The sequence below is a fragment of the Ranitomeya imitator genome, chromosome 1 (genome assembly GCF_032444005.1).
Source record: "Ranitomeya imitator isolate aRanImi1 chromosome 1, aRanImi1.pri, whole genome shotgun sequence".
Lineage (NCBI taxonomy): Eukaryota > Metazoa > Chordata > Amphibia > Anura > Dendrobatidae > Ranitomeya > Ranitomeya imitator.
This window is the reverse complement of record NC_091282.1, coordinates 50,166,749-50,179,890: the sequence shown is the minus strand read 5'-3', so window position 1 is coordinate 50,179,890 and position 13,142 is coordinate 50,166,749.

Below are 13,142 nucleotides of genomic sequence, written 5' to 3'. Positions count from 1 at the left end.
ATATGCAAATTAGCCTCCTGAAGCTTGAATCCCTGGTTTGGTGATGCTTTCGAAGCAGCTGGTCCCGGCTGTACCCAACGATCTTCTAGCTTAGGGAGACTTCGCTTCTCCCAGAAGGCACCTGGAATATGCAAATTAGCCTCCTGAAGCTTGAATCCCTGGTTTGGTGATGCTTTCGAAGCAGCTGGTCCCGGCTGTACCCAACGATCTTCTAGCTTAGGGAGACTTCGCTTCTCCCAGAAGGCACCTGGAATATGCAAATTAGCCTCCTGAAGCTTGAATCCCTGGTTTGGTGATGCTTTCGAAGCAGCTGGTCCCGGCTGTACCCAACGATCTTCTAGCTTAGGGAGACTTCGCTTCTCCCAGAAGGCACCTGGAATATGCAAATTAGCCTCCTGAAGCTTGAATCCCTGGTTTGGTGATGCTTTCGAAGCAGCTGGTCCCGGCTGTACCCAACGATCTTCTAGCTTAGGGAGACTTCGCTTCTCCCAGAAGGCACCTGGAATATGCAAATTAGCCTCCTGAAGCTTGAATCCCTGGTTTGGTGATGCTTTCGAAGCAGCTGGTCCCGGCTGTACCCAACGATCTTCTAGCTTAGGGAGACTTCGCTTCTCCCAGAAGGCACCTGGAATATGCAAATTAGCCTCCTGAAGCTTGAATCCCTGGTTTGGTGATGCTTTCGAAGCAGCTGGTCCCGGCTGTACCCAACGATCTTCTAGCTTAGGGAGACTTCGCTTCTCCCAGAAGGCACCTGGAATATGCAAATTAGCCTCCTGAAGCTTGAATCCCTGGTTTGGTGATGCTTTCGAAGCAGCTGGTCCCGGCTGTACCCAACGATCTTCTAGCTTAGGGAGACTTCGCTTCTCCCAGAAGGCACCTGGAATATGCAAATTAGCCTCCTGAAGCTTGAATCCCTGGTTTGGTGATGCTTTCGAAGCAGCTGGTCCCGGCTGTACCCAACGATCTTCTAGCTTAGGGAGACTTCGCTTCTCCCAGAAGGCACCTGGAATATGCAAATTAGCCTCCTGAAGCTTGAATCCCTGGTTTGGTGATGCTTTCGAAGCAGCTGGTCCCGGCTGTACCCAACGATCTTCTAGCTTAGGGAGACTTCGCTTCTCCCAGAAGGCACCTGGAATATGCAAATTAGCCTCCTGAAGCTTGAATCCCTGGTTTGGTGATGCTTTCGAAGCAGCTGGTCCCGGCTGTACCCAACGATCTTCTAGCTTAGGGAGACTTCGCTTCTCCCAGAAGGCACCTGGAATATGCAAATTAGCCTCCTGAAGCTTGAATCCCTGGTTTGGTGATGCTTTCGAAGCAGCTGGTCCCGGCTGTACCCAACGATCTTCTAGCTTAGGGAGACTTCGCTTCTCCCAGAAGGCACCTGGAATATGCAAATTAGCCTCCTGAAGCTTGAATCCCTGGTTTGGTGATGCTTTCGAAGCAGCTGGTCCCGGCTGTACCCAACGATCTTCTAGCTTAGGGAGACTTCGCTTCTCCCAGAAGGCACCTGGAATATGCAAATTAGCCTCCTGAAGCTTGAATCCCTGGTTTGGTGATGCTTTCGAAGCAGCTGGTCCCGGCTGTACCCAACGATCTTCTAGCTTAGGGAGACTTCGCTTCTCCCAGAAGGCACCTGGAATATGCAAATTAGCCTCCTGAAGCTTGAATCCCTGGTTTGGTGATGCTTTCGAAGCAGCTGGTCCCGGCTGTACCCAACGATCTTCTAGCTTAGGGAGACTTCGCTTCTCCCAGAAGGCACCTGGAATATGCAAATTAGCCTCCTGAAGCTTGAATCCCTGGTTTGGTGATGCTTTCGAAGCAGCTGGTCCCGGCTGTACCCAACGATCTTCTAGCTTAGGGAGACTTCGCTTCTCCCAGAAGGCACCTGGAATATGCAAATTAGCCTCCTGAAGCTTGAATCCCTGGTTTGGTGATGCTTTCGAAGCAGCTGGTCCCGGCTGTACCCAACGATCTTCTAGCTTAGGGAGACTTCGCTTCTCCCAGAAGGCACCTGGAATATGCAAATTAGCCTCCTGAAGCTTGAATCCCTGGTTTGGTGATGCTTTCGAAGCAGCTGGTCCCGGCTGTACCCAACGATCTTCTAGCTTAGGGAGACTTCGCTTCTCCCAGAAGGCACCTGGAATATGCAAATTAGCCTCCTGAAGCTTGAATCCCTGGTTTGGTGATGCTTTCGAAGCAGCTGGTCCCGGCTGTACCCAACGATCTTCTAGCTTAGGGAGACTTCGCTTCTCCCAGAAGGCACCTGGAATATGCAAATTAGCCTCCTGAAGCTTGAATCCCTGGTTTGGTGATGCTTTCGAAGCAGCTGGTCCCGGCTGTACCCAACGATCTTCTAGCTTAGGGAGACTTCGCTTCTCCCAGAAGGCACCTGGAATATGCAAATTAGCCTCCTGAAGCTTGAATCCCTGGTTTGGTGATGCTTTCGAAGCAGCTGGTCCCGGCTGTACCCAACGATCTTCTAGCTTAGGGAGACTTCGCTTCTCCCAGAAGGCACCTGGAATATGCAAATTAGCCTCCTGAAGCTTGAATCCCTGGTTTGGTGATGCTTTCGAAGCAGCTGGTCCCGGCTGTACCCAACGATCTTCTAGCTTAGGGAGACTTCGCTTCTCCCAGAAGGCACCTGGAATATGCAAATTAGCCTCCTGAAGCTTGAATCCCTGGTTTGGTGATGCTTTCGAAGCAGCTGGTCCCGGCTGTACCCAACGATCTTCTAGCTTAGGGAGACTTCGCTTCTCCCAGAAGGCACCTGGAATATGCAAATTAGCCTCCTGAAGCTTGAATCCCTGGTTTGGTGATGCTTTCGAAGCAGCTGGTCCCGGCTGTACCCAACGATCTTCTAGCTTAGGGAGACTTCGCTTCTCCCAGAAGGCACCTGGAATATGCAAATTAGCCTCCTGAAGCTTGAATCCCTGGTTTGGTGATGCTTTCGAAGCAGCTGGTCCCGGCTGTACCCAACGATCTTCTAGCTTAGGGAGACTTCGCTTCTCCCAGAAGGCACCTGGAATATGCAAATTAGCCTCCTGAAGCTTGAATCCCTGGTTTGGTGATGCTTTCGAAGCAGCTGGTCCCGGCTGTACCCAACGATCTTCTAGCTTAGGGAGACTTCGCTTCTCCCAGAAGGCACCTGGAATATGCAAATTAGCCTCCTGAAGCTTGAATCCCTGGTTTGGTGATGCTTTCGAAGCAGCTGGTCCCGGCTGTACCCAACGATCTTCTAGCTTAGGGAGACTTCGCTTCTCCCAGAAGGCACCTGGAATATGCAAATTAGCCTCCTGAAGCTTGAATCCCTGGTTTGGTGATGCTTTCGAAGCAGCTGGTCCCGGCTGTACCCAACGATCTTCTAGCTTAGGGAGACTTCGCTTCTCCCAGAAGGCACCTGGAATATGCAAATTAGCCTCCTGAAGCTTGAATCCCTGGTTTGGTGATGCTTTCGAAGCAGCTGGTCCCGGCTGTACCCAACGATCTTCTAGCTTAGGGAGACTTCGCTTCTCCCAGAAGGCACCTGGAATATGCAAATTAGCCTCCTGAAGCTTGAATCCCTGGTTTGGTGATGCTTTCGAAGCAGCTGGTCCCGGCTGTACCCAACGATCTTCTAGCTTAGGGAGACTTCGCTTCTCCCAGAAGGCACCTGGAATATGCAAATTAGCCTCCTGAAGCTTGAATCCCTGGTTTGGTGATGCTTTCGAAGCAGCTGGTCCCGGCTGTACCCAACGATCTTCTAGCTTAGGGAGACTTCGCTTCTCCCAGAAGGCACCTGGAATATGCAAATTAGCCTCCTGAAGCTTGAATCCCTGGTTTGGTGATGCTTTCGAAGCAGCTGGTCCCGGCTGTACCCAACGATCTTCTAGCTTAGGGAGACTTCGCTTCTCCCAGAAGGCACCTGGAATATGCAAATTAGCCTCCTGAAGCTTGAATCCCTGGTTTGGTGATGCTTTCGAAGCAGCTGGTCCCGGCTGTACCCAACGATCTTCTAGCTTAGGGAGACTTCGCTTCTCCCAGAAGGCACCTGGAATATGCAAATTAGCCTCCTGAAGCTTGAATCCCTGGTTTGGTGATGCTTTCGAAGCAGCTGGTCCCGGCTGTACCCAACGATCTTCTAGCTTAGGGAGACTTCGCTTCTCCCAGAAGGCACCTGGAATATGCAAATTAGCCTCCTGAAGCTTGAATCCCTGGTTTGGTGATGCTTTCGAAGCAGCTGGTCCCGGCTGTACCCAACGATCTTCTAGCTTAGGGAGACTTCGCTTCTCCCAGAAGGCACCTGGAATATGCAAATTAGCCTCCTGAAGCTTGAATCCCTGGTTTGGTGATGCTTTCGAAGCAGCTGGTCCCGGCTGTACCCAACGATCTTCTAGCTTAGGGAGACTTCGCTTCTCCCAGAAGGCACCTGGAATATGCAAATTAGCCTCCTGAAGCTTGAATCCCTGGTTTGGTGATGCTTTCGAAGCAGCTGGTCCCGGCTGTACCCAACGATCTTCTAGCTTAGGGAGACTTCGCTTCTCCCAGAAGGCACCTGGAATATGCAAATTAGCCTCCTGAAGCTTGAATCCCTGGTTTGGTGATGCTTTCGAAGCAGCTGGTCCCGGCTGTACCCAACGATCTTCTAGCTTAGGGAGACTTCGCTTCTCCCAGAAGGCACCTGGAATATGCAAATTAGCCTCCTGAAGCTTGAATCCCTGGTTTGGTGATGCTTTCGAAGCAGCTGGTCCCGGCTGTACCCAACGATCTTCTAGCTTAGGGAGACTTCGCTTCTCCCAGAAGGCACCTGGAATATGCAAATTAGCCTCCTGAAGCTTGAATCCCTGGTTTGGTGATGCTTTCGAAGCAGCTGGTCCCGGCTGTACCCAACGATCTTCTAGCTTAGGGAGACTTCGCTTCTCCCAGAAGGCACCTGGAATATGCAAATTAGCCTCCTGAAGCTTGAATCCCTGGTTTGGTGATGCTTTCGAAGCAGCTGGTCCCGGCTGTACCCAACGATCTTCTAGCTTAGGGAGACTTCGCTTCTCCCAGAAGGCACCTGGAATATGCAAATTAGCCTCCTGAAGCTTGAATCCCTGGTTTGGTGATGCTTTCGAAGCAGCTGGTCCCGGCTGTACCCAACGATCTTCTAGCTTAGGGAGACTTCGCTTCTCCCAGAAGGCACCTGGAATATGCAAATTAGCCTCCTGAAGCTTGAATCCCTGGTTTGGTGATGCTTTCGAAGCAGCTGGTCCCGGCTGTACCCAACGATCTTCTAGCTTAGGGAGACTTCGCTTCTCCCAGAAGGCACCTGGAATATGCAAATTAGCCTCCTGAAGCTTGAATCCCTGGTTTGGTGATGCTTTCGAAGCAGCTGGTCCCGGCTGTACCCAACGATCTTCTAGCTTAGGGAGACTTCGCTTCTCCCAGAAGGCACCTGGAATATGCAAATTAGCCTCCTGAAGCTTGAATCCCTGGTTTGGTGATGCTTTCGAAGCAGCTGGTCCCGGCTGTACCCAACGATCTTCTAGCTTAGGGAGACTTCGCTTCTCCCAGAAGGCACCTGGAATATGCAAATTAGCCTCCTGAAGCTTGAATCCCTGGTTTGGTGATGCTTTCGAAGCAGCTGGTCCCGGCTGTACCCAACGATCTTCTAGCTTAGGGAGACTTCGCTTCTCCCAGAAGGCACCTGGAATATGCAAATTAGCCTCCTGAAGCTTGAATCCCTGGTTTGGTGATGCTTTCGAAGCAGCTGGTCCCGGCTGTACCCAACGATCTTCTAGCTTAGGGAGACTTCGCTTCTCCCAGAAGGCACCTGGAATATGCAAATTAGCCTCCTGAAGCTTGAATCCCTGGTTTGGTGATGCTTTCGAAGCAGCTGGTCCCGGCTGTACCCAACGATCTTCTAGCTTAGGGAGACTTCGCTTCTCCCAGAAGGCACCTGGAATATGCAAATTAGCCTCCTGAAGCTTGAATCCCTGGTTTGGTGATGCTTTCGAAGCAGCTGGTCCCGGCTGTACCCAACGATCTTCTAGCTTAGGGAGACTTCGCTTCTCCCAGAAGGCACCTGGAATATGCAAATTAGCCTCCTGAAGCTTGAATCCCTGGTTTGGTGATGCTTTCGAAGCAGCTGGTCCCGGCTGTACCCAACGATCTTCTAGCTTAGGGAGACTTCGCTTCTCCCAGAAGGCACCTGGAATATGCAAATTAGCCTCCTGAAGCTTGAATCCCTGGTTTGGTGATGCTTTCGAAGCAGCTGGTCCCGGCTGTACCCAACGATCTTCTAGCTTAGGGAGACTTCGCTTCTCCCAGAAGGCACCTGGAATATGCAAATTAGCCTCCTGAAGCTTGAATCCCTGGTTTGGTGATGCTTTCGAAGCAGCTGGTCCCGGCTGTACCCAACGATCTTCTAGCTTAGGGAGACTTCGCTTCTCCCAGAAGGCACCTGGAATATGCAAATTAGCCTCCTGAAGCTTGAATCCCTGGTTTGGTGATGCTTTCGAAGCAGCTGGTCCCGGCTGTACCCAACGATCTTCTAGCTTAGGGAGACTTCGCTTCTCCCAGAAGGCACCTGGAATATGCAAATTAGCCTCCTGAAGCTTGAATCCCTGGTTTGGTGATGCTTTCGAAGCAGCTGGTCCCGGCTGTACCCAACGATCTTCTAGCTTAGGGAGACTTCGCTTCTCCCAGAAGGCACCTGGAATATGCAAATTAGCCTCCTGAAGCTTGAATCCCTGGTTTGGTGATGCTTTCGAAGCAGCTGGTCCCGGCTGTACCCAACGATCTTCTAGCTTAGGGAGACTTCGCTTCTCCCAGAAGGCACCTGGAATATGCAAATTAGCCTCCTGAAGCTTGAATCCCTGGTTTGGTGATGCTTTCGAAGCAGCTGGTCCCGGCTGTACCCAACGATCTTCTAGCTTAGGGAGACTTCGCTTCTCCCAGAAGGCACCTGGAATATGCAAATTAGCCTCCTGAAGCTTGAATCCCTGGTTTGGTGATGCTTTCGAAGCAGCTGGTCCCGGCTGTACCCAACGATCTTCTAGCTTAGGGAGACTTCGCTTCTCCCAGAAGGCACCTGGAATATGCAAATTAGCCTCCTGAAGCTTGAATCCCTGGTTTGGTGATGCTTTCGAAGCAGCTGGTCCCGGCTGTACCCAACGATCTTCTAGCTTAGGGAGACTTCGCTTCTCCCAGAAGGCACCTGGAATATGCAAATTAGCCTCCTGAAGCTTGAATCCCTGAATAAATCCCCCCCACACACTGAATAAATCCCCCACTCACTGAATAAATCCCCCCACACACTGAATAAATCCCCCCACACACTGAATAAATCCCCCCACACACACTGAATAAATCCCCCCACACACTGAATAAATCCCCCCCACACACTGAATAAATCCCCCCACACACTGAATAAATCCCCCCCACTCACTGAATAAATCCCCCCACACACTGAATAAATCCCCCCCACACACACTGAATAAATCCCCCCACACACTGAATAAATCCCCCCCACACACTGAATAAATCCCCCCCACACACTGAATAAATCCCCCCCACACACTGAATAAATCCCCACACACGCTGAATAATTCCCCCAACTCACTGAATAAATCCCCCCCACACACACTGAATAAATCCCCCCCACAGAATAAATCCCCACACACACTGAATAAATCCCCCCCACACACTGAATAAATCCCCCACACACACTGAATAAATCCCCCCACACACTGAATAAATCCCCCCACACACTGAATAAATCCCCCACACACACTGAATAAATCCCCCCCCACACACTGAATAAATCCCCCCACACACTGAATAAATCCCCCACACAGTGAATAAATCCCCACACACACTGAATAAATCCCCCACACACACTGAATAAATCCCCCCCACACACTGAATAAATCCCCCCACACTTAATAAATCCACACACACACTGAATAAATCCCCCCCACACACTGAATAAATCCCCCCACACACTGAATAAATCCCCCACACACACTGAATAAATCCCCACACACACTGAATAAATCCCCCCCACACACTGAATAAATCCCCCCACACACTGAATAAATCCCCCCCACACTGAATAAATCCCCCCCACACTGAATAAATCCCCCCCACACACTGAATAAATCCCCCCCACACACTGAATAAATCCCCCCCCACACTGAATAAATCCCCCCACACTTAATAAATCCCCACACACACTTAATAAATCCCCCCCACACACTGAATAAATCCCCCACACACTGAATAAATCCCCCCCACACACTGAATAAATCCCCCCACACTTAATAAATCCCCCCACACTTAATAAATCCCCACACACACTTAATAAATCCCCCCCACACACTGAATAAATCCCCCCACACACTGAATAAATCCCCCCCACACACTGAATAAATCCCCACACACACTGAATAAATCCCCCCCCACACTGAATAAATCCCCCCCCACACTGAATAAATACCAACACACACTTAATAAATCCCCCACACACACTGAATAAATCCCCCCCACACACTGAATAAATCCCCCCACACACTTAATAAATCCCCCCACACACTGAATAAATCCCCACACACACTGAATAAATCCCCCCCACACACTGAATAAATCCCCCCACACACTGAATAAATCCCCCCCCACACTGAATAAATCCCCCCCACACACTTAATAAATCCCCCCACACACACTGAATAAATCCCCCACACACACTGAATAAATCCCCACAAACACTGAATAAATCCCCCCCACACACTAAATAAATCCCCCCACACACTGAATAAATCCCCCCCACACTGAATAAATCCCCCCCACACTGAATAAATCCCCCCCACACACTGAATAAATCCCCCCCACACACTGAATAAATCCCCCCACACACTGAATAAATCCCCCCCACACACTGAATAAATCCCCACACACACTGAATAAATCCCCCCCACACACTGAATAAATCCCCCCACACACTGAATAGATCCCCCCCACACTGAATAAATCCCCCCCACACTGAATAAATCCCCCCCACACACTGAATAAATCCCCCCCACACACTGAATAAATCCCCCCCACACTGAATAAATCCCCCCACACTTAATAAATCCCCACACACACTTAATAAATCCCCCCCACACACTGAATAAATCCCCCCACACACTGAATAAATCCCCCCCACACACTGAATAAATCCCCCCACACACTGAATAAATCCCCCCCCACACTGAATAAATCCCCCCCCACACTGAATAAATACCCACACACACTTAATAAATCCCCCCACACACACTGAATAAATCCCCCCACACACTTAATAAATCCCCCCACACACTGAATAAATCCCCCCCCACACACTGAATAAATCCCCACACACACTGAATAAATCCCCCCCACACACTGAATAAATCCCCCCACACACTGAATAAATCCCCCCCACACTGAATAAATCCCCCCACACACACTGAATAAATCCCCCCCACACACTGAATAAATCCCCCCACACACTTAATAAATCCCCCCACACACTGAATAAATCCCCACACACACTGAATAAATCCCCCCACACACTTAATAAATCCCCCCACACACTGAATAAATCCCCACACTGAATAAATCCCCACAAACACTGAATAAATCCCCCCCACACACTGAATAAATCCCCCCCACACACTGAATAAATCCCCCCCACACTGAATAAATCCCCCCACACACACTGAATAAATCCCCCCACACTGAATAAATCCCCCCCACACACTGAATAAATCCCCCCCACACACTGAATAAATCCCCCCCACACTGAATAAATCCCCCCACACACACTGAATAAATCCCCCCACACACTGAATAAATCCCCCCCACACTGAATAAATCCCCCCACACACACTGAATAAATCCCCCCCACACACTGAATAAATCCCCCCACACACTTAATAAATCCCCCCACACACTGAATAAATCCCCACACACACTGAATAAATCCCCCCCACACACTGAATAAATCCCCCCACACACTGAATAAATCCCCCCCACACTGAATAAATCCCCCCCACACTGAATAAATCCCCCCACACACACTGAATAAATCCCCCCACACTGAATAAATCCCCCCCACACACTGAATAAATCCCCCCCACACACTGAATAAATCCCCCCCACACTGAATAAATCCCCCCACACACACTGAATAAATCCCCCCACACACTGAATAAATCCCCCCCACACTGAATAAATCCCCCCACACACACTGAATAAATCCCCCCCACACACTGAATAAATCCCCCCCACACACTGAATAAATCCCCCACACACACTGAATAAATCCCCCCACACACTGAATAAATCCCCACACACACTGAATAAATCCCCCCCACACTGAATAAATCCCCCCACACACACTGAATAAATCCCCCCCCACACACTGAATAAATCCCCCCCACACACTGAATAAATCCCCCCCACACACTTAATAAATCCCCCCACACACTGAATAAATCCCCCCCCACACTGAATAAATCCCCCCCACACACTGAATAAATCCCCCCACACACTGAATAAATCCCCCCCCACACTGAATAAATCCCCCCACACACACTGAATAAATCCCCCCACACTGAATAAATCCCCCCCACACACTGAATAAATCCCCCCCACACACTGAATAAATCCCCCCCACACTGAATAAATCCCCCCACACACACTGAATAAATCCCCCCACACACTGAATAAATCCCCCCCACACTGAATAAATCCCCCCACACACACTGAATAAATCCCCCCCACACACTGAATAAATCCCCCCCACACACTGAATAAATCCCCCACACACACTGAATAAATCCCCCCACACACTGAATAAATCCCCACACACACTGAATAAATCCCCCCACACACTGAATAAATCCCCCCACACACTGAATAAATCCCCCCCACACACTGAATAAATCCCCCCCACACACTGAATAAATCCCCCCCACACACTGAATAAATCCCCCCCACACACTTAATAAATCCCCCCACACACTGAATAAATCCCCCCACACACACTGAATAAATCCCCCCCACACACTGAATAAATCCCCCCACACACTTAATAAATCCCCCCACACACTGAATAAATCCCCACACACACTGAATAAATCCCCCCACACACTTAATAAATCCCCCCACACACTGAATAAATCCCCACACTGAATAAATCCCCACAAACACTGAATAAATCCCCCCCACACACTGAATAAATCCCCCCCACACACTGAATAAATCCCCCCCACACTGAATAAATCCCCCCACACACACTGAATAAATCCCCCCACACTGAATAAATCCCCCCCACACACTGAATAAATCCCCCCCACACACTGAATAAATCCCCCCCACACTGAATAAATCCCCCCACACACACTGAATAAATCCCCCCACACACTGAATAAATCCCCCCCACACTGAATAAATCCCCCCACACACACTGAATAAATCCCCCCCACACACTGAATAAATCCCCCCACACACTTAATAAATCCCCCCACACACTGAATAAATCCCCACACACACTGAATAAATCCCCCCCACACACTGAATAAATCCCCCCACACACTGAATAAATCCCCCCCACACTGAATAAATCCCCCCCACACTGAATAAATCCCCCCACACACACTGAATAAATCCCCCCACACTGAATAAATCCCCCCCACACACTGAATAAATCCCCCCCACACACTGAATAAATCCCCCCCACACTGAATAAATCCCCCCACACACACTGAATAAATCCCCCCACACACTGAATAAATCCCCCCCACACTGAATAAATCCCCCCACACACACTGAATAAATCCCCCCCACACACTGAATAAATCCCCCCCACACACTGAATAAATCCCCCACACACACTGAATAAATCCCCCCACACACTGAATAAATCCCCACACACACTGAATAAATCCCCCCCACACTGAATAAATCCCCCCACACACACTGAATAAATCCCCCCCCACACACTGAATAAATCCCCCCCACACACTGAATAAATCCCCCCCACACACTTAATAAATCCCCCCACACACTGAATAAATCCCCCCCCACACTGAATAAATCCCCCCCACACACTGAATAAATCCCCCCACACACTGAATAAATCCCCCCCCACACTGAATAAATCCCCCCACACACACTGAATAAATCCCCCCACACTGAATAAATCCCCCCCACACACTGAATAAATCCCCCCCACACACTGAATAAATCCCCCCCACACTGAATAAATCCCCCCACACACACTGAATAAATCCCCCCACACACTGAATAAATCCCCCCCACACTGAATAAATCCCCCCACACACACTGAATAAATCCCCCCCACACACTGAATAAATCCCCCACACACACTGAATAAATCCCCCCACACACTGAATAAATCCCCACACACACTGAATAAATCCCCCCCACACTGAATAAATCCCCCCACACACTGAATAAATCCCCCCCACACACTGAATAAATCCCCCCCACACACTGAATAAATCCCCCCCACACACTGAATAAATCCCCCCCACACACTTAATAAATCCCCCCACACACTGAATAAATCCCCACACACACTGAATAAATCCCCCCCACACACTGAATAAATCCCCCCCCACACACTGAATAAATCCCCCCCACACACTGAATAAATCCCCCCACACACTGAATAAATCCCCCCCACACACTTAATAAATCCCCCCACACACTGAATAAATCCCCCCACACACTGAATAAATCCCCCCACACACTGAATAAATCCCCCCCACACACTGAATAAATCCCCCCACACTTAATAAATCCCCCCACACACTTAATAAATCCCCCCACACACTCCCCATAAACCCACCCCACGCTGAATCTTCGGTGTCTTCAGCTCCACAGCACAGGAGCACTTACCACCAAGTGTCTTCTGTCTCCTGCGCGCCGGATAGTGACGTCAGCAGCGTGATCACATGACTTGATCACGCTGCTGGCGTCGCTCTGACCCAGTGGTCAGAGCCTCAATTGTACTCGCAGCTGGTAGATGTCTGCGAGTACAATTGATCTCCGGGAGCCGGCGCGCTGCAGCTTCTCTGTGCCGGCTGTCAGCTTGACAGTCGGCACAGAGAACAGCTGACTCCCGTTCCCCG